This window comes from Schistocerca cancellata, chromosome 6 (assembly GCF_023864275.1).
Source record: "Schistocerca cancellata isolate TAMUIC-IGC-003103 chromosome 6, iqSchCanc2.1, whole genome shotgun sequence".
Classification (NCBI taxonomy): Eukaryota; Metazoa; Arthropoda; class Insecta; order Orthoptera; family Acrididae; genus Schistocerca; species Schistocerca cancellata.
The window spans coordinates 157,670,750-157,692,651 of record NC_064631.1 but is presented as its reverse complement, the minus strand read 5'-3'; the positions used below and the strand labels follow the sequence as shown (position 1 = coordinate 157,692,651).

General features: G+C 45.5%; 1 pseudogene; it reads right to left on the bottom strand.

Moving 5' to 3' along the window:
- Window positions 1-9,618: 9,618 nt before the first annotated feature.
- On the bottom strand, window positions 9,619-15,825 carry LOC126088222 (trypsin alpha-4-like; annotated as a pseudogene).
- Window positions 15,826-21,902: the final 6,077 nt, after the last annotated feature.

Genomic DNA, 21,902 nt, shown 5'->3' with positions numbered 1-21,902 from the left:
ACCTACATTCATTAAGTTACGAGATTAAAATATGGAGAGGGACAGGTAACTTGGCTTCAGGCCCCCGAATAGTGACTGTTCAAAATCTTTACCATTCGGAACAGTCCATACCGACTACTCTCTGTTTTACATTGCTGCAACCCTCAGCGACCCCTAACTTATGACATGTCACTGTCTGACGAAGAGTTGTTCTGTTGTCTGTGTGAGCAGATGTTAACTGGTTAATAACAGTAATTGTACTTGTATTCCAATGCATTATGCAACTTGAGACACGCTCACATATTTTTACTGAACGTAAGAAAAGTAAACTACATGAGATACATTGTGACAAACGAACAGGCGTAAAATGGACCGAAAAGTGCAAGCAAGATCACAGCCGGAAGATGAAAGAAATATCGACAACCTAAAAGGCAATCGAGGTGAAGTCGGAGACACGAAGCCGACAAGAACCATGTACAGAGGACTGGAAACAGAAACACAGCGAGCGAATGAGGGACGTTGGGGCAGCAAGGAAGGCAGCAAAAGGAATTGGCCAAGTAGTTTAGTCCAACTGCGCTCTTTAAGGGCAAAACTCCAATAATATACACTACTGCCCATTAAAATTGCTGCACCACGAAGATAATGTGCTAAAGACTCGAAATTTAACCGAAAGGAAGAAGATGCTGTGATATGCAAATAATTAGCTTTTCAGAGCACTCACACAGGGTTGGCGGCGGTGGCGACACCTACAATGTGCTGACATGAGGAAAGTTTCCAACCGATTTCTCATACACAAATAGCAGTTGACCGGCGTTGCCTGGTGAAACGTTGTGATGCCTCGTGTAAGGAGGAGAAATGCGTACCATCACGCTTCCGACTTTGATAAATGCCGGACTGTAGCCTATCGCGATTGTGGTTTATCGTGTCGCGACATTGCTGCTCGCGTTGGTCGAAATCCAATGACTGTTAGCAGAATATGGAATCGGTGGGTTCACGAGGGTAATACGGAACGCCGTGCTGGATCCCAACGGCCTCGTTTCACTAACAGTCGAGATGACAGGCATCTTATCCGCATTGCTGTAAAGGCCGGTTCCCACTAGGGCTGCCGCGCGTCAAAACCGCGCGTCAGCGGCGTGGTTGCCATGGAAACGGCGTCAGCGGCAAGGCGCGGCGGGCTCTGCGTCGCGGTTTGACCATGTCGAACCGCTTCCGCTGCCGCGTGACGCGCCCTAGGTGCGCGCCGCCAATCACAGACCGCGCTGAGCGTGACGTCAGGTACGCAACCCCGGGCCACAAGAACTTTCGCCGAACCGCTGGCGCGGACGCGGCGGCAGCTATGAAATACTTATCATCCGATTCCAAGGAAACTATTCGGTAGAAAAATTTGATTCTTGGGCATGTTACAGCCTGATATCTTCTCTCGATAAAGGGCCGAATTTCTTTCCGATATTCGTCGTGGTTACTTGCTGTATCGCATTTACGTAAACCTTTACACGAAATTTTAATGAGTGTGCAGAGGTAAAAACGCATTGCGTGGACTTTGCGTACAGTTCATTTTAGGTAATACATTATTGCGTATGAAATTTAGTCAACATATCGAAATTGTTTTTAAAGCTGAGAGCAGATCGATAGCTATCACCGTTCTCGAGATATTGAATGGTATGTCGGCGGACGGGCTGTGCGGTGACCGCGCGTGGGTCGCTCGCGACGCGACCGATACTTCGTCCTGTTCGTTGTAAACCATGTGGTTGTATCAACTGCAAATTTCGTAAACGGTTCAAGAAATCTAAAAGCGTTTTTTGCAAACGATAACTTGTAAAAAATCATGTATTTCGTCGCATGATAAATATCCTAAATCTGTTTATCTACCGAGATATGAAAGAAACTACAGTTTTTCAGAAGGGATAGATGATTTATTTTAAACAGCATTTAATAGCGTGTGGAATGAGAAGTTAAACAGAAACTAATTTGCTGGTATGTCATAAGATGTAATTTGCTAAGTATCTACAGCTATTGATTATTTCCTTTGGTAAGTAACAAACATTTTTTTTCTTTATCGAGTGTACTTTATTGGTTCAAGACGCGTTTCGCCTTTTACTTTAAGGGATTTTCGGTGGAATCTAGAATGATTCAGTTTTGTTTTAAATGCATAACTGATTACTTACAGTGAATCGAGTTTTTGGCGGACATATACGTTTCCCCTCACCTCGTCACATGCTGGAGGTTGAACTAAAACTTATATTATGGAACATAAGCACATTTTCATGTTCGCTCTTTTTTCTTCTGTCACTAGCTGTAGACATTTTACCGAAAACACTGATTTGAAGTCGTAACTACAGTGTGTTCACCTCATGCCCCTTCCTGTTTGGTTTGTTTATGTACATGTTGCCAACCTAAAGAATTATATGCTGAAATTGTTTGTTTATTTCTGTTCTCCTTATATCTGTATATGTGTGGGGCTAGCCTGTGATAGTTATAGAAAGTTGAAAGAGAATGCAGTAGTTGTCAGACAGTGGTTAAAAGGTTTGGTGTTCAGCTGATTTCAGTTTTGGTTTAAATGTTTTGTGGAGGAGTGCATGGAAGACTAAATTCACTGCTTACATTAACAGATAAAATAGTAGAATAGCGTTTGAACAAATGATTATTATCAGAATACTATCACCCAACCCCTTTGTCCTCACTCTTTGACGCCTCATAATATGACCTGTCAACTTACCCCTCTTGTAGTCAAAGTTGTGCCGTAATTTCCTCTTCCTACTCTATTTAATTCCGTACCTCTTCTTTAGTTACACGATCCTCATATCTAATCCTCAGCATTCTTATTGATCACCACGTTTCGAAAGCGTCCATTGTCTTCTCGACAGAACTGTTCATCGCCCACGTTTCACTTACAAGGCTGCACTCCACACAAATACCTTTGGAAAATAGTACCCAAGCATTAGAATTTATATTCGATGTCAACAAATTTTCTTTTTCAGAACGCTTTTCTTGTTATTCACAGTCTTCATTTTATATCCTCTCTACTTCTGCCTTCTCAATTACTGCTTCCCTTTCAAGTCATTGAAGTCTTAGAAATGCAGTTTGGTTTCTGTACAAGTTGTAGATAATCTTGTGTCCCTGTGTTTTATCGATGACATCTCCAGAGCTTCAAAGAATGTTTTAATTAAGATTGTCAAAACCTTTCTCTAAACATGCAAATGCTATAAACACAGTTTCGCTGTTCTTCAGTGTGTCTACTTAGTTAAGTGGTAGGATCAGAATTGCCTTGCGTGTTCAGACATCTCACAGGAATCTAACATTGTACTTATGTTAGTTTGTACAACCCCTCCCCCTCTCCTGTCTACATATTCCTTCCACTATGTAGCCTTCTCTTATTTGCTTAGTTCTGGCTTGCCAAATAGGTTCTTGACAGTTGCTTCTCCTTTGAGCAAAGTTTTCTTTGTTCTTTCTCATTTTCATTCCCTTATGTTTTCCAAGTGCAAAATCACGTTGCAATTTTGGACTTTCTGTCAACGTCATGTTTAGACATTTCTATTTCCAATGGCCTACTTTATTTGCTGCATTTTTATATTTTTCCCTCTTGTCAGATTTAATATTCCACGTTTTATCTAACGATTTCTACTGTACCTTCTTCCCGTTCTCATACTCTGCTGCATTCACCACTTCTTCTCTCAAAGATATCCATTCGTATTCTAGCGGATTCCTTCCTCTGTTTCAGTCAGTCGTTGCATTACGCTAACTTTAAGATTATCGAAAAACTGTGGGTATTGACTTATTCAAGTTCCATTTCCTTAATTTGCTACCGTTTACCGTCTCTTTAGTTGTAAACTGCAGCTCGTAACTAATAAAGTACTGTAGATTTGCGTCTGCACCGGGAAATGTCTTATAATTTCAAATCTGGTTTCGAAAACTTTGTTTCAAATATGTATTATTCTTTCATGATTCTTAAGCAATGTGCTAGATAGTGAACAATGATGAACGGTAGTCATGAAATCTGTTTATGGTGAAATGAGAAAACATGCATAATGGAATATGTGAAAGAGTACATTGTACAGAAAATGAAAAATTGGTATGTCTTCACCCAACTAGATATAGTTTTTCAAACGCACCGCGCGTTTCAGTGGGTCCTGCCCCGTACCTCAGTGGCTGTCCGTCATTGGCTGCCGCTAACGTCTGCCGCTTCCAGATGGGAACGCCAATTCCGCGAGCCGCCGCGTCAACGCGGAAAACGCTTGCCGCTGCCGTTTCCGCACGCCGCGCTGCCGCGCTCTAGTGGGAACCGGCCTTAACGGATCGTGCAGCCACGTCTCGATCACTGAGTCAACAGATGGGGACGTTTGCAAGACAACAACCATCTGCACGAACAGTTCGACGACGTTTGCAGCAGTATGGACTATCAGCTCGGAGACCATGGCTGAGGTTACCCTTGACGCTGCATAACAGGAGCGCCTTCGATGGTGTACTCAACGACGAACCTAGGTGCGTGAATGGGAAAACGTCATTTTTTCGGATGAATCCAGGTTCTGGTTACAGCATTATGACGGTCGCATCCGTGTTTGGCGACATCGTGGTGTACGCACATTGGAAGCGTGTATTCGTCATCTCCATACTGGCGTATCACCCGGCGTGACGGTATGGGGTGCCATTGGTTACACGTCTCGGTCACCTCTTGTTCGCATTGACGGCACTTTGAACAGTGGACGTTACATTTCAGTTGTGTTCGACCCGTGGCTCTACCCTTCATTCGATTCTGCGAAACCCTACATTTCAGCAGGATAATGCACGACCGCATGTTGCAGATCCTGTACGGGCCTTTCTGAATACAGAAAATGTTCGACTGCTGCCCTGGCCAGCACATTCTCCAGATCTCTCACCAGTTGGAAACGTCTGGTCAATGGTGGCCGAGCAACTGTCTCGTCACAATACGCCAGTCGCTACTCTTGATGAACTGTGGTATCGTGTTGATGATGCATGGGCAGCTATCTGTACCTGTACACGCCATTCAAGCTCTGTTTGACTCAATTCCCAGGCATATCAAGGCTGTTGTTATGGCCATCATACACAATAAAATGTATAAGTAAATCGTACCAAAGGCAATGACCAGGCATATCAAGGTTGTTATTATGTTCATCATACACAATAAAATGTATAAGTAAATGGTACCAAAGAAAAACAATAATTAATTACCTGAAAAATTATGTCGTTGTAGTATATAATATTCTTTGAGGGAGGTCTTCAATTCTTTTGGAACATTGTCCTTCAGGAATCTGCGATCGGTAAAACTGTGTGAAAATTACTTCAATAAAATCGCCTTGATAGCACGTGTATTGTGTATTTTTTGTTTGATGACCGGTTTCAGTCTTTTATAAGGTAATTATCAGACCCTTCTTTTTAATCCTTGGTGACAGCAGCTACCGGTGGCGTACAGCAGAGGCCGCTCTAGAGGTTTGTGGAACACTGCTCACCACTAGGATTCTGTTGTCGGTCACTAAGTGTATATTGAACTCAACGAACCAAAAGATTAGTCATCCTTAGAGAAATCATCACAAGCATCTTTTAATATCGTGTATCTCGCCCCTGGACTTGAAGATGCCTGGATTCGGTTGGGAAGTGAGTCCACAAGGTTTCGCCTGTACGTCATATTTAGGTTAAGCCAGTCGATAACAATTTGACAGAGCAGTTCCACCAAATGTCAGGGATGCAAATGTCGGCGTTTTACCCCCTGTTCGAACGTGTCCCGCACATTTTCTGTCGGGTTCAAGGCCAATCGCGATGTAATAGGGTGAGGGAGTTTTCAGAATAACACTCACATAATATTAGAGACCGCTAAACTCCACTGTTGCCGTCGTTATGTTCCTGTGTGAGTAATTGCCTCTTGAGAGATGACAGACTAAAAAAAGAAAAACTTTGAACATAGCTGCTAAGATTCAGTGACCGTGTCAGAATTATATTAGAACAAATAAGCCTCCGGTCAATAATATTAAGTCAAAATTGACCAGGTTTCGACGCTACTAGGAGCGTCGTCTTCAGAATTAAACTAACTGTTCTAAAACATAATAGGTATATAAGACATTAATAAACTAAAGTGTGTACTGACTGGAAAGAGATGCAGTACTTACAAGTCACATTCTAAAAAAAAATCTAAGCCGGAAAGGCGACGTCATGAAAATTTGTAAATAAGATAAGATGGCGAGCCGCTAAGGGCGGCTCGTACCTGAGTGAACACGGGTTGAAACAAAACTGAGGTGCCCACGTTAGAAAGTGTGGGCAAGTAAACATAGTGTTGCTACGAGCGCCATCTAGTAGCCGCAGAAACAACTAGGCTACTGTACATTCAAAATTAGACACATGAAATTGTAATGAAGCTGATTCAGGCATAACGTAAGCACTAATAATAATAGGATGAAGTTACATATTTATCTGCTTTAAACAGAGATACATTTTGTAATGTAAAAAAAACGTCCGTTATGACATACAAGAAAACAGCAAAGACGTAACAGGAAGATAACATTTCGGAAACTGCATGAGGAAATCTGAACCAAAGATCAAGTAACGGCTTTATACAGTCGAAAAAGTTTTTATTTCGCAGCTGCACCTGTTAGTTGAGAAATGGAGATTTTCAAACATCTATCTCGTCATGATGGCCTCATTCTCAACGAATTCTCAACGAATCATTGGTGGCGACGACTATCATTTCCACCTTCGCAAATTTCTTAAGGAAAGGGGAATTGTTTCGAGCGCCTCTGAAGACAGCAACGTTGGATGCAAGAAAGGAAGCAATGGGACTAACCGACATCAAATCTAAAGCGATGACATTGTATGTAAAACGAACATCAAGGGAAGTGTCTAACAACTCAGGATGCATTACATCAAAACTATACCACCATGTCATGCCGGAAAGTGTACAAGCGCCACTCTGTGTCCAGAAAATAAGCTTTAAACTGAAACTTTTTCTTTTAAAAATTCGATAATTAGTGAAGTTAATTTTCCAAAAGTTTCAATTCCGTAGATTTAAACCATGCCTTTTTCATAAAATAACAATTTCTTGCAAGACTACTTATCTGATGACACTCAAAATTAATATTCCTCATTTCTGTTTACCTTTCAACTATTTCACTAACAAATTACACAATTATAACAATTTAAAATTTTTGTGTCACACGGTTGCACAACTCTTTGTCTGCCAAAAGAAGGGCGTGATCTTGGCGCTGGATGGTAACTCGCCTCTGTTACTAGGCAGCTAATGAGCTTGCTGTGTTGTCGTCCGCCCCCGGTAGCTGAATGGTCAGCGTGACGGATTGTGAATCCTCTGGACCCGGGTTCGAATCCTGGCTGGGTCGGGGAATTTTCTCCACCCAGGGACTGGGTGTTGTACTGTCATCATCATCCTTTCATCCTCCACGACTGCAGGTCGCCGAAGTGGCGTCATATTGAAAGACCGGCACCCCGGCGAACGGTCTGCCCGAAGGGGGGCCCTACCCATACGATTAAATAAAAAAACTGTGTTGTCACATTTCTGTTGTAGATCCCGCATGTCAAACCAGTGTTTTAAGACAGAAAGGAATTAAAGACATTATCTGCCAGTGGGCATCGATTTATATCAACGTGGCGAGCTGGAAATTCGCACCACACCCAGGTACTAACCTAGGTTTCCTGCTTACTAGGCAGATGCTCCATCTGCACACAGTGGTCACCACAACGCGCTCAGACTACCCTGGCATGCATCCTGTCAGACAAAAATTCTCAACTTACACTACACACTACTGTTGTATTGCCCCTGCTCTTTAGCCTAATTATTTCCGACATCTCCAGCTCCAAATTCCCGTAAAAGTTTGAGCCCATGTGTGTGTGTGTGTGTGTGTGTGTGTGGTCATAAAATGTCTGAAACGCTTGTAGGGATGTTGCAGGGCAGGTTGTACTGAGATATGAGTGTTACAAAAAAAATTCGATACGTTGCGCCGTTTTCGAGTTATTTAGCATTGAAGTTAGCCAATCAGATCGTCGCGCGCGTAAATTCGAGTTTCAGCTAACGAGACAAAGCACTCGTTGGGCAACACCGCCGCTGGCAGGCCGCTTGAATGTGAACGTGCGACGCCCCGATTGGCTAAATTCTGAGATAAATAACTCGGAAACGGAGCAGCGTATCGAATTTCTTTCTTAACATTTATGTCTCAGTACAACGTACCCTGTAACATCCCTACAAGCCATTTCACACATTTTCTGACTACCTTGTATATACACTCCTGGAAATTGAAATAAGAACACCGTGAATTCATTGTCCCAGGAAGGGGAAACTTTATTGACACATTCCTGGGGTCAGATACATCACATGATCACACTGACAGAACCACAGGCACATAGACACAGGCACACAGAGCATGCACAATGTCGGCACTAGTACAGTGCATATCCACCTTTCGCAGCAATGCAGGCTGCTATTCTCCCATGGAGACGATCGTAGAGATGCTGGATGTAGTCCTGTGGAACGGCTTGCCATGCCATTTCCACCTGGCGCCTCAGTTGGACCAGCGTTCGTGCTGGACGTGCAGACCGCGTGAGACGACGCTTCATCCAGTCCCAAACATGCTCAATGGGGGACAGATCCGGAGATCTTGCTGGCCAGGGTAGTTGACTTACACCTTCTACAGGACGTTGGGTGGCACGGGATACATGCGGACGTGCATTGTCCTGTTGGAACAGCAAGTTCCCTTGCCGGTCTAGGAATGGTAGAACGATGGGTTCGATGACGGTTTGGATGTACCGTGCACTATTCAGTGTCCCCTCGACGATCACCAGTGGTGTACGGCCAGTGTAGGAGATCGCTCCCCACACCATGATGCCGGGTGTTGGCCCTGTGTGCCTCGGTCGTATGCAGTCCTGATTGTGGCGCTCACCTGCACGGCGCCAAACACGCATACGACCATCATTGGCACCAAGGCAGAAGCGACTCTCATCGCTGAAGACGACACGTCTCCATTCGTCCCTCCATTCACGCCTGTCGCGACACCACTGGAGGCGGGCTGCACGATGTTGGGGCGTGAGCGGAAGACGGCCTAACGGTGTGCGGGACCGTAGCCCAGCTTCATGGAGACGGTTGCGAATGGTCCTCGCCGATACCCCAGGAGCAACAGTGTCCCTAATTTGCTGGGAAGTGGCGGTGCGGTCCCCTACGGCACTGCGTAGGATCCTACGGTATTGGCGTGCATCCGTGCGTCGCTGCGGTCCGGTCCCAGGTCGACGGACACGTGCACCTTCCGCCGACCACTGGCGACAACATCGATGTACTGTGGAGACCTCACGCCCCACGTGTTGAGCAATTCGGCGGTACGTCCACCCGGCCTCCCGCATGCCCACTATACGCCCTCGCTCAAAGTCCGTCAACTGCACATACGGTTCACGTCCACGCTGTCGCAGCATGCTACCAGTGTTAAAGACTGCGATGGAGCTCCGTATGCCACGGCAAACTGGCTGACACTGACGGCGGCGGTGCACAAATGCTGCGCAGCTAGCGCCATTCGACGGCCAACACCGCGGTTCCTGGTGTGTCCGCTGTGCCGTGCGTGTGATGATTGCTTGTACAGCCCTCTCGCAGTGTCCGGAGCAAGTATGGTGGATCTGACACACCGGTGTCAATGTGTTCTATTTTCCATTTCCAGGAGTGTATATATTGCCGACGTTGGCGTAGACGTCGAGGCCAAGCTCGCATGGGTAGAGCGTCCAGGACAAGACGCCAACCTGCGTGCTGCCACTGACCAACGGTCACCAAAGCAAGCGGCCCTCAGCAGTTCTCCAGCGCACACCATGTTCACTGTCACTTCTACGTTCACTTAGGACGCCCGGCAGAGGGCACGGTCCACGCTGTTGACGTCCACCTACTGCAGAACACTGGACATGCTGCCGTTAGAGATGTTGTAGCCCCAGCCAGTGATCGTCACTGGCAGTCCAGCTGATGGGTCATAGCCTTGCTCCGGCAGATTGACTGCCTGCACGTTAGGACCCAGTGCGAACGAGCCGTTCACCTGTAAAAGAGGAAAAACATTAAGTCCCAACTCTTTCAGTTATTATGCATTTTCATTTGATGCACAGGGTACCCTGGGGAAAAAAATTAGTACACCTGAAAAGACGACGCCCATTTTGATACGGCGAAGGTACGTTCCACCTGTGGGATAGAAGATGTACAGATAATGGTTTCGACGTCGTCCACAAAGAGGTAGCGTAGTGGCATTGCTACTAAAGCGCCACGTGTGTCTGTCCTGTAATGAGGAATGTTCAGAGCCAGAGGGGTCACTGTGGCGAAACGAGTGAGCAACAACCGTGCACTCGTGCTTCCTATAAGAAACTAAGCGAGTTTCAAAAGGATCACATTGTGGTCGTCCAGGGGGGAATGATCCTTTCTGAGAACTGCAGCACCAGTTGCACGTGCTGCGTCAGTTGCTCAACGATGCTGGTGTCAGTTGTCAAGTGAACATTATCATATCCATACACGAGGTTGTGGACGTCCACGCAGCACAGACGGCCGCCAGGTTCGTCGTAGTGGAAGGGCAGCAATGGCAGAACATACTCTGCTGGCCATTAAAATTGCAACAACAAGAAGATGACGTGCTACAGACGCGAAATTTAACCGACAGGAATAAGATGCTACGATGTACATATGATTGGCTTTTCAGAGCATTCGCACAAGGTTGGCGCTGGTGGCGACACCTACAACATACTGACATGAGGAAAGTTTCCAAGCGATTTCTCATACACAAACAGCGACATTGCCTGGTCAAACGTTGTTGTGATGCCTCGTGTAAAGAGGAGAAATGCGTACCCTCACGTTTCCGACTTTTATAAAGATCGAACTATAGCCTATCGCGATTGCGGTTTATCGTATCGCGACATTTCTGCACGCGTTGGTCGAGATCGAATGACTGTTAGCACAATATGGACTCGGTGGGTTCAGGAGGGTAATACGGAACGCCGTGCTGGATCCCAACGGCCTGGTATCACTAGCAGTCGAGATGACAGGCATCTTATCCGCATCGCTGTAACGGATCGTGCAGCCACGTCTCGATCCCTGAGTCAACATATGGGGACGTTTACAAGACAACAACCATCTGCACGAAATGGTTCGACGACGTTTGCAGCAGCATGGACTATCAGCTCGGAGACCATGGCTGCGGTTATCCTTGACGCTGCATCTCAGACAGGAGCGCCTTCGACGAACCTGGGTGCACGAATAGCAAAACGTCATTTTTTTCTGATGAATCCAAGGTCTGTTTACACCATCATGATGGTCGCATCCGTGTTTGGCGACATCGCGGTGAAGTCACAATGGAAGCATGTATTCGTCATCGCCATACTGGCGTATCACCCGGCGTGATGGTATGGGGTGCCATTGGTTACACGTCTCGGTCACGTCTTGTTCGCAGTGACGGCACTTTGAACAGTGGACGTTACATTTCAGATGTGTTACGACCCGTGGCTCTACCCTTCATTCGATCCCTGCGAAACCCTACATTTCAGTAGGATAATGCACGACCGCATGTTGCAGGTCCTGTACGGGCCTTTCTGGATACAGAAAATGTTCGACTGCTGCCCTGGCAAGCACATTCTCCAGGTGTCTCACCAACTGAAAACGTCTGGTCATTGGTGGCCGAGCAACTGGCTCGTCACAATACGCCAGTCACTACTCTTGATGAAATGTGGTATCGTGTTGAAGCTGCATGGGCAGCTGTACCTGTACGCGGTATCAAAGCTCTGTTTGACTCAATGCCCAGGCGTATCAAGGCCGTTATTACGGCCAGAGGTGGTTGTTCTGGGTGCTGGTTTCTCAGGATCTATGAACCCAAATTGCGTGAAAATGTAATCACATGTCAGTTCTAGTATAATATATTTGTCCAATGAATACCCGTTTATCATCTGCATTTCTTCTTGGTGTAGCAGTTTTAATGTCCAGTGGTGTAGATAAGAGGGCTTGTGAGCTCAGACGTGTCAACATGACTATTGTGAACCGGTTATTAGCAGTAGAACTACGGACACGCACATCTCTAGCCTTCCACCCTCACCACAGCACTGACGTGCCTGACTAGACTTGTACCGTCAGAAAATAACTTGGAAGATAGTATTGGGTGCCGTGGTCTTCAGCGATGAAAACAGATTCTACCTGCAAGAGATCGTCATTAGCGCTTACGACGTACACCTAGTGAGTCCTGGCATTATGGTGTGCGGTGCGATAAACTACGTGTCGTTCATATTTGGTGTTTCGGAAGGCGACGCTAACCAGCGCTCGGTGTGTGTAGAATATTGTTAGATCCATTCTTGCAACGGGAAGGTGATGTGTTGGTCCAGCAGGATAATTCTCACCTATACACTGCCTGTGAAACTCAACATGCCAGCACGACCTCTCGAATTGTCTGTTGTCGAGCACGTGTGGGATGTGATGGAATTAGAAGTGACTCGTGCGACCCGTCAGCCAACAGCTCTGACACAACTGCATCAAAAAGTCGCGCCGGCACGGCGTAATGTTTTCCAGGACAGTATTCGCCATCTGTACCACCGACTGAATGCCAGAGTCACAGTCTGTACTGCCGTCTGTGGAGCCTACACGACGTACTAATTTGGGGGTAACAGCATGGGTCGATATCTAGTACCTCAGAACTGCTTGTGCTATCACTCTGTAAATGTAACTATTTCATATACTTCACATGCTCAATTGCAAAAACAAATTTTGAGTGAATTGGAAACCTCTAGGGATGTACTTATTTTTTCCGGCAGTGTAGATAATTCATTTGTAGGTTTCGATTAGTGATTTTGAGAGAAAAATGGCTCTGAACACTATGGGACTTAACATCTGAGGTCATCAGCCCCATAGAACTTAGAACTACTTAAACCTAACTAACATAAGGACATCACACACATCCATGCCCGAGGCAGGATTCGAACCTGCGACCGTAGCGGTCGCGCTGTTCCAGACTGAATCGCATAGAACCGCTCGGCCACACCGGCCGGCTTTGGATTTTGAGAGTATCAACACATCTGACATAAAAGGCAGTATCTTTTTGGTTGCATTGACTTAGAAGCTTATATCTTTTTTTACATCGCCAAGGACGATATTGACTGGAATACTCTCTTTCATATTCTAAAGGTGGCAGGGGTAAAATATAGGGAGCGAAAGGCTATTTACAATTTGTACACAAACCAGATGGCAGTTGTAAGAGTCGAGGAGCATGAAAGGGAAGAAGTGGTTGGAAAGGGAGTGAGACAGGGTTGTAGCGTCTCCCCGATGTTATTCAATCTGTATATTGAGCAAGCAGTAAAGGAAACAAAAGAAAAATTCGGAGCAGGTATTAAAATCCATGGAGAAGAAATAAAAACTTTGAGGTTCGCCGATGACATTGTAATTCCATCAGGGACAGCAAAGGACTTGGAAGACCAGTTGAACGGAATGGACAGTGTCTTGAAAGGAGGATATAAGATAAATATCAACAGAAGCACAACGAGGATCATGGAATGCAGTCGAATTAAGTCGGGTGAGGCTGTGGGAATTAGATTAGGAAATGAGACACTTAAAGTAGTAAAGGAGTTTTGCGCCGGCCGGGGTGGCCAAGCGGTTAAAGGCGCTACAGTCTGGAACAGCGCGACTGCTACGGTCGCAGGTTCGAATCCTGCCTCGGGCATGGATGTGTGTGATGTCCTTAGGTTAGTTAGGTTTAAGTAGTTCTAAGTTGTAGGGGACTGATGACCATAGAAGTTAAGTCCCACAGTGCTCAGAGCCATTTGAACCATTTTGAAGGAGTTTTGCTATTTGGGGAGCAAATTAACTGATGATGGTCGAAGTAGGGAAGATATAAAATGTAGACTGGCAAGAAGAGAAATCTGTTAACATCGAGTATAGATTTAAGTGTCAGAAAGTCGTTTCTGAAAGTATTTGTATGGAGTGTAGCCATGTATGGAAGTGAAACATGGACGATAAATAGTTTGGACAAGAATAGAATAGAAGATTTTGAAATGTGGTGCTACAGAAGAATGTTGAAGATTAGATGTGTAGATCACATAACTAATGATGAAGTATTGAATAGAATTGGGGAGAAGAGGAGTTTGTGGCACAACTTGACAAAAAGAAGGGACCGGTTGGTAGGGCATATTCTGAGACATCAAGGGATCACAAATTTAGCATTGAAGGGCAGCGTGGAGGGTAAAAATCGTAGAGGGAGACCAAGAGATGAATACACTAAGCTGATTCAGAAGGATTTAGGTTGCAGTAGGTACTGGGAGATGAAGAAGCTTGCACAGGATAGGGTAGCATGGAGAGATGCATCAAACCAGTCTCAGGACTGAAGACCACAACAACAACAACAGGGACGATAGACCTTAAAGTTTGAGATCAATTTCACCGTGACACCCTTATCCGCTTCTGAGGAAAGGGGGTAACAGACGGACAGACGGACACGTGGACAGCAAAGTGATCCTAAAAGGGTTCCGTTCTTATCGACCGAGTTGCGAAACGCCAAAAGTGGGCTCATTTGGATAGAGATGTACCTGCTCTCGATTTACACCACTGAAAGTAGGACAGCTTCAGATGTCAAACTGCGGATGGATGTCTTCAGTCAATGTGTTTCGGTATATCCACACTGTGGAGCAGTTCTCTGCAAAACGCAATGCGCCAGTGACCACGTAACACACAAACTACTAACGACAGAAGTACTCGTCAGGTTCCAAATAAAATCGAGTGTGCATTGTGCTCTGCTTAATTTAATATTATACTCGTATTTGCTAACGACTTAACAAATTTGGCTTGGTAGATGAATTGAGAATTTTCTAGAAAATCACAGTACTTCCACAACGGTGGTGCGAAACAGGTCCCGGCCGAGGTTCGAGTCCTCCCTCGGCCATGGGTGTGTGTGTTCATCCTTAGGATAATTTAGATTAAGTAGTGTGTAAGCTTAGGGACTGATGACCTTAGCAGTTAAGTCCCATAAGATTGCACACACATTTTTGAATATTTTGGTTCGAAACATCACGTGAAAAATTGTGTATTTAAAGCTTCCCTTTTGACTTTTTCATGTACTATTGTTGTAGGTACCTAAAGTTCGCATGAATCCTCGCCAGATTTGGGCACTTACGGTAAAAGTGGGGCTGCTGTCCACTGAAATTACATTTCATCGATTTATATGCGGGTGTTCTAGGGAGGTAAAGAAAGAAAAGATACAGAGAAAAGTATCTACAGTCTCAGTGCTCAAGCCGGAGAGTAAGAGAAGCTTATACAGCAATCATCTAGCCCGCAGCACGTGTTTTTTGAAAACTAGGAATTCTAGACCTAACGATAGGAGAGGTCTGGAGAATCTGTGGCAATATATATGAAAATTATGGCAATGGCCATGACGATGAAGAATTACTAATAATTATTTCTCCATTAAGTAATTATCATTGAAAAGGAATTTCACACGATTTCAGAAGGAAAATTATAATTCGACTTGCCTTGATGAGTGCGACATCGTAATCAACCGTGAGGGGGATGTAGAGTGGGTGCTCGTACATCTCAGCTGCCAGCAGCACGACTCCGCCGCTCTGCCTCGTTGATGTTCCCGCACGCAGAGAGACGAACTGCAGCAAATGCTCGAAAATGCCGCTGAAGCCATCTAGGCACAACGAGGACGTCAGCACCCAGTCGGGACTGATGAGGGACCCTCCACAAGCGTGGTCTCCCGCCGACTCTACAGACACCTGCCAAGGGAAACTGCAGATGCTGGTTTCGGTCCCGCCGATGATGCGAGCCTGCACTGTCCTCCACAGCCGGCCCCTGGTTGGCGATGACAAACCTGGGGACAGGATGCATACGAGCAGTACTGCCAGGCGAAACATCGTGGGGTCGGTCTGTAGCTCACCGCTCCCCGTTTGTCTTTATACACTAGCTGCAGTATAAACAAGTGGAGCTGATGATCAAGTTATTTCTGCCCACTTGAAATGAGACGTTAAGTGGTAACGTGTCCTACGATTACATATCACCGCACTCATCTTAGCACCGAACAATCGTAATTAGTCTGTTTTTGATACTGTGACCCATAAAGTTGCGCCACTCCACACGATGATTCTTCTCGATGATAGCTACGCTAATGTATTGCGGATATGCCCTGCCGGAAAACATTAGAGCATCCTCAAGGAGAACGTCACTTTACTGACAAGTTAATCATTGTAGAAGTATATGATAAGAAATTCACACCAAAGTAAACACACGTGCCACAGTGAAGAGTTTCCACACAATCATATCAGTACACAGTGTGCCCCCGATCTGGCAGGAAATCATTATAAAGGTGCCGAATGGCATCCTGAGAAAGACTGTCGCAAACACCTTGTGCCTTTTCCTGCAGCTCGGCAGTGGTTCTTGAAGACCCTGGGAAACGAATAAGCTTCGGTTTCGTCATGTCCCATAGGTGTTCAATTAGTAAGAGATCTGGTAGTCTTGTTGCTCAGAGCAGTTGGTGTACGTCACGAAGAGAACATTCCGTCACAACAGCCTGCGTTGTCCTGCTGAAAAAGCACATCACCTTTCTGTTCAAGAAATGGCAGTAGTACAGGGTTAACACCCTCTGAAATGTAGCGATCACTGGTTACTTTACACTGCAGAAACACAAAATTTGCCAGCGGCGCGGGCTGCAACTGATGACCCCCGCCCTCCCCTCCCCCGTTTCCCCATACACCCACACACACCATGAAGCCTGTGATTGTAACTACACTACAGGCCATTAAAATTGCTACACCACGAAGATGACGTGCTACAGACGTGAAATTTAAGCGACAGAAAGAAGATGTTATGATATGAAAAATGTTGAAGGTCCTGTACGGGTCTTTCTGGATACAGAAAATGTTCGACTGCTGCCCTGGCCAGCACATTCTCCAGATGTTTCACCAATTGAAACGTCTGGTCAATGGTGGCCTAGCAACTGGCTCGTCACAATACGCCAGTCGCTACTTTTGATGAACTGTGGTATCGTGTTGAAGGTGCATGGGTAGCTGTACCTGTACACGTCATCCAAGCTCTGTTTGACTCAATGCCCAGGCGTATCAAGGCCGTTATTATCGCCAGAGGTGGTTGTTCTGGGTACTGATTTCTCAGGATCTATGCACCCAAATTGCGTGAAAATGTAATCACGTGTCAGTTGTAGGGTGATTCAAAAAGAATACCACAACTATAAAAATGTGTATTTAATGAAAGAAACATAATATAACCTTCTGTTATACATCATTACAAAGAGTATTTAAAAAGGTTTTTTTCACTCAAAAACAAGTTCAGAGATGTTCAATATGGCCCCCTCCAGACACTCGAGCAATATCAACCCGATACTCCAACTCGTTCCACACTCTCTGTAGCATATCAGGCGTAACAGTTTGGATAGCTGCTGTTATTTCTCGTTTCAAATCATCAATGGTGGCTGGGAGAGGTGGCCGAAACACCATATCCTTAACACACCCCCATAAGAAAAAATTGCAGGGGGTAAGATCAGGGCTTCTTGGAGGCCAGTGATGAAGTGCTCTGTCATGGGCTGCCTGGCGGCCGATCCATCGCCTCGGGTAGTTGACGTTCAGGTTTCATAACTAACCTTTTTCGTAGGACTCTCCATACAGTTGGTTGTGGAATTTGCAGCTCTCTGCTAGCTCTGCGAGTCGATTATCCCGGGCTGCGAACAAATGCTTGCTGGATGCGTGCTACATTTTCATCACTCGTTCTCGGCCGTGCAGAACTTTTCCCTTTGCACAAACACCCATTCTCTGTAAACTGTTTATACCAACGTTTAATACACCACCTATCAGGAGGTTTAACACCATACTTCGTTCGAAATGCACGCTGAACAACTGTCGTCGATTCACTTCTGCCGTACTCAATAACACAAAAAGCTTTCTGTTGAGCGGTCGCCATCTTAGCATCAACTGACGCTGACGCCTAGTCAACAGCGCCTCAAGCGAACAAATGTACAACTAAATGAAACTTTATAGCTCCCTTAATTCGCCGACAGATAGTGCTTAGCTCTGCCTTTTGTTGTTGCAGAGTTTTAAATTCCTAAAGTTGTGGTATTCTTTTTGAATCACCCTGTATATCTGTCCAATGAATACCCGTTTATCATCTGCATTTCTTCTTGGTGTAGCAATTTTAATGGCTAGTAGTGTTTGTTATTTCTATGTACAAGGAAACTATTTGTAATATACGTAATTGTAATCTACGTGAGGGCGTCGATGTGAGAGTGTGGAGGAATGACTTTTAGTGCGTGTGTGTGTGTGTGTGTGTGTGTGTGTGTGTGTGTGTGTACGTGTGGCGATGTGCACAGAAATCGTCGTTTTCTTTCAGATGTATTGTAAAAATCAGTGTTAAGGTGCTTAGCTCACAAGAAAGACATTGCCAGAAAAAATAAAAAACCAAAAGAAATAGAACACCGTCAAGGACAGTGAACTGGTACCACGGTGTAGTGTGTGCATAGTGGTTGTTTCATTGTTAGTGACACATTTTTCGCCGACATCAGCGGTTAGAGGGCGCTGAGGAGGCCCCTCTGCACATTCTTTGTTGTGACTCTGCAGGTAGTAAATGTGCTGAGTTTAGACTTGAACCGTGTCTGCAACATTCCTTCTATGCTGTAACCAGGCCCACCGAAGGGAATGTACTCCTGTGGACCAGCGGCAACCAAAATGGACTTGTCAACGGATTGCTGCACATGTTGGGCACAGCCGGCCGGAGTGGCCGTGCGGTTCTAGGCGCTACAGTCTGGAACCGAGCGACCGCTACGGTCGCAGGTTCGAATCCTGCCTCGGGCATGGATGTGTGTGATGTCCTTAGGTTAGTTAGGTTTAATTAGTTCTAAGTTCTAGGCGACTGATGACCTCAGAAGTTAAGACGCATAGTGCTCAGAGCCATTTGAACCATTTTTTTTTTGTTGGGCACAGTGTATCGATGGTGTGTCACTGCTTTTACCAGTGGTCTGCTGAACATTCCCACACCTGTAGACCAGGTTTTTCACGTCTGCGTAGTAGAGAAGCACGTCAAGATCGACGCATTGTGCGAGCAGAGGTGGCCGACAGAACAACGGTCAGAGACGGAATCTTCACACATGTTGCATCTGCTGCGTTGTCAGGGACAATTGGAAACCGTCTGTTTGCAGCAGGAGTAAGTTCACGTATGCCACTGGCCAGGCAGCCAGTGAAACCACGAATCTGTCAAGCATGGCTACTCTAGTGTATTGAAGAAGCTGACTAAACGTTGGAATAGTACTCTGTTGCTTTAGCGATGAGAGTAGACTGTCTGTATGTGAGTGATGGACGTACGCGTGGTGACGTAGACGTGTTGAGCTGCCTATTCCGGACTGCATCCGTCCACGAGACATATACTACTGGCGATTAAAATTGCTACACCAAAAAGAAATGCAGATGATAAACATGCGGTAGTGCATTATCCTGCTGAAATGTAGGGTTTCGCAGGGATCGAATGAGGGAAAGAGCCACGGGTCGTAACACATCTGAAATGTAACGTCCACTGTTCAAAGTGCCGTCAATGCGAACAAGAGGTGAAGAGACGTGTAACCAATGGCACCCCACACCATCACGCCGGGTGATACGTCAGTATGGCGATGACGAATACACCCTTCCAATGTGCGTTCACCGCGATGTCACCAAACACGGATGCGACCATCATCATGCTGTAAACAGAACCAGGATTCATCCGAAAAAATGACGTTTTGCCATTCGTGTACCCATCTTGTCGTTGAGTACACCATCGCAGGCGCTCCTGTCCGTGATGCAGCGTCAAGGGTAACCCCAGCCATGGTCTCCGAGCTGATACTACGTGCTGCTGCAATCGTCGTCGAACTGTTCGTGCAGATGGTTGTTGTCTTGCAAACGTCCCAATCTGTTGACTCAGGTATCGAGACGTGGCTGCACGATCCGTTACAGCCATGCGGATAAGATGCCTGTCATCTCGACTGTTAGTGAGACGAGGCCGTTGGGATCCAGCACGGCGTTCCGTATTACCCTCCTGAACCCACCGAATCCATATTCTGCTAACAGTCATTGGACCTCGACCAACGCGATCAGCAATGTAGAAATACGATAAACTGCAATCGCGATAGGCTACAATCCGACTTTTATCAAAGTCGGAAACGTGATGGTACGCATTTCTCCTTCTTACACGAGGCATCACAACGTTTCACCAGGCAACGCGGGTCAACTTCTGTTGTGTATGAGAAATCGGTTGGAAACTTTCCTCATGTCAGCACGTTGTAGGTGTCGCCACCGGTGCCAGATTTATGTGAATGCTCTGAAAAGCTAACCATTTGCATATCATAGCATCTTCTTCCTGTCGGTTAAATTTCGCGTCTGTAGCACGTCATCTTCATGGTGTAGCAATTTTAATGGCCAGTAGTGTGTTTGAAGGTGTTGTGAGATAAATAACTGAAAATTCCTCTTTCTAATATACAATTGTAATTGCTGTTTTGTCAATGACGAATGTCTGCACCCAGAATTACGTGGAACTGATTTGCCGTTGTATACAACGAGAGGAAAAGACCTTTAAACTCTCAAGTCTTTTCACTTGAGTTAAGGAATTGTCTTAGGACGTTGATACTAAAAAGCTTGAAAACGGAACCGCATTAAACAAAGTGAGATGGGAAAGTGACGCAACTCTCCAAGGTCTGTCGCACGAAAGATCACACAGCGTACTGCTAACTATGAACATTTATGCATGAAACTTTCGTAACGTACGCTATTTCGATCACTTCTGCTTACGAACAGTTATTATGGTACAAATAGCTTGCGAAATGCGGTCGGTTGATGTAGTCGACAACCATCGATATTTCTACAGGTAAACACCCTGTCATTTTCAAGGCAAAACTGCAGCAAGCAAGCGTTGTGCAAGTGAATTTAAAGACTCAGTTTGCACAGTAATTTCGGGAAAATAAAATACTTCGATGTTGACTCTTCCAGAACAAAACTGTTAGATGGTTTTGTCTTGGCAAAATAAAGTACGCGGTCTCAGATTGACCAAAATGGTAGCTTTGGCGGGCTGAGACAGAGAGGTAGCAAGAGCGTAAAGTATCAGAGACTTACTCGCTGAGTTACTGTATGTCCATCGTTCCAGAGATGCTTGCGGGACTCGACTGTTCGATACAGGGTGTCAAATTAAGCACGTCTCAGCCGTCTATTTTCCAAACTTATTTTATTTGGCTACGTTTCGCCGATTTATTACGCCATCTTCAGGCCCCTGACCGACGTGGAATCTTCCTATATGTCGGTAGGGGCCGAAGCCAAATACAATAAGTTTGATAACTAGACGGATGAAATGTGTTTGATTTGACATCCTTCCTCGCTGAGAGTCATAGTATGCACTTCTTCGCCGGGAGCCATAGTAGGGGGAGTTGGTCGTCGAGAGGCGCAGACAAAGGTCTTCTTCACCGCGAGAGAAGAAGGCGATTCACGAGCAGACGGGCTGCGCGACACTACCTGCCATTTCACCGCACTTCGTCTCTCGCAAATGATGTAAGTAGTCTCTGAAATCCGTACAGGATGATAGACGCGTTGATTCAGATTGATCACGCAGTTACTGTGTGGTGACCTTTCGACCGTAAGTTTGCTCTTTGAGGTTCTACCCATCTAATCTTCAGCATTCTTCTCTAGTACCACTTTTGGAAAGCTTTTGTTCTTGTCTAAACTATTTATCGTCCACGTTTCACTTCCATACATGGCTACACTCCATACAAATACTTTCAGAAACGAGGTCCTGACGCTTAAATCTATACTCTATGTCAACAAATCTCTCTTCTTCAGAAACACTTTCCTTGCCATTGCCAGTCTACATTTTATATACTCTCTACTTCCACCATCATCAGTTACTTTGCTCCCTAAATAGCAAAACTCATTTACTACTTTAAGCGTCTCATTTCATAATCTAATTCCCGCAGCAT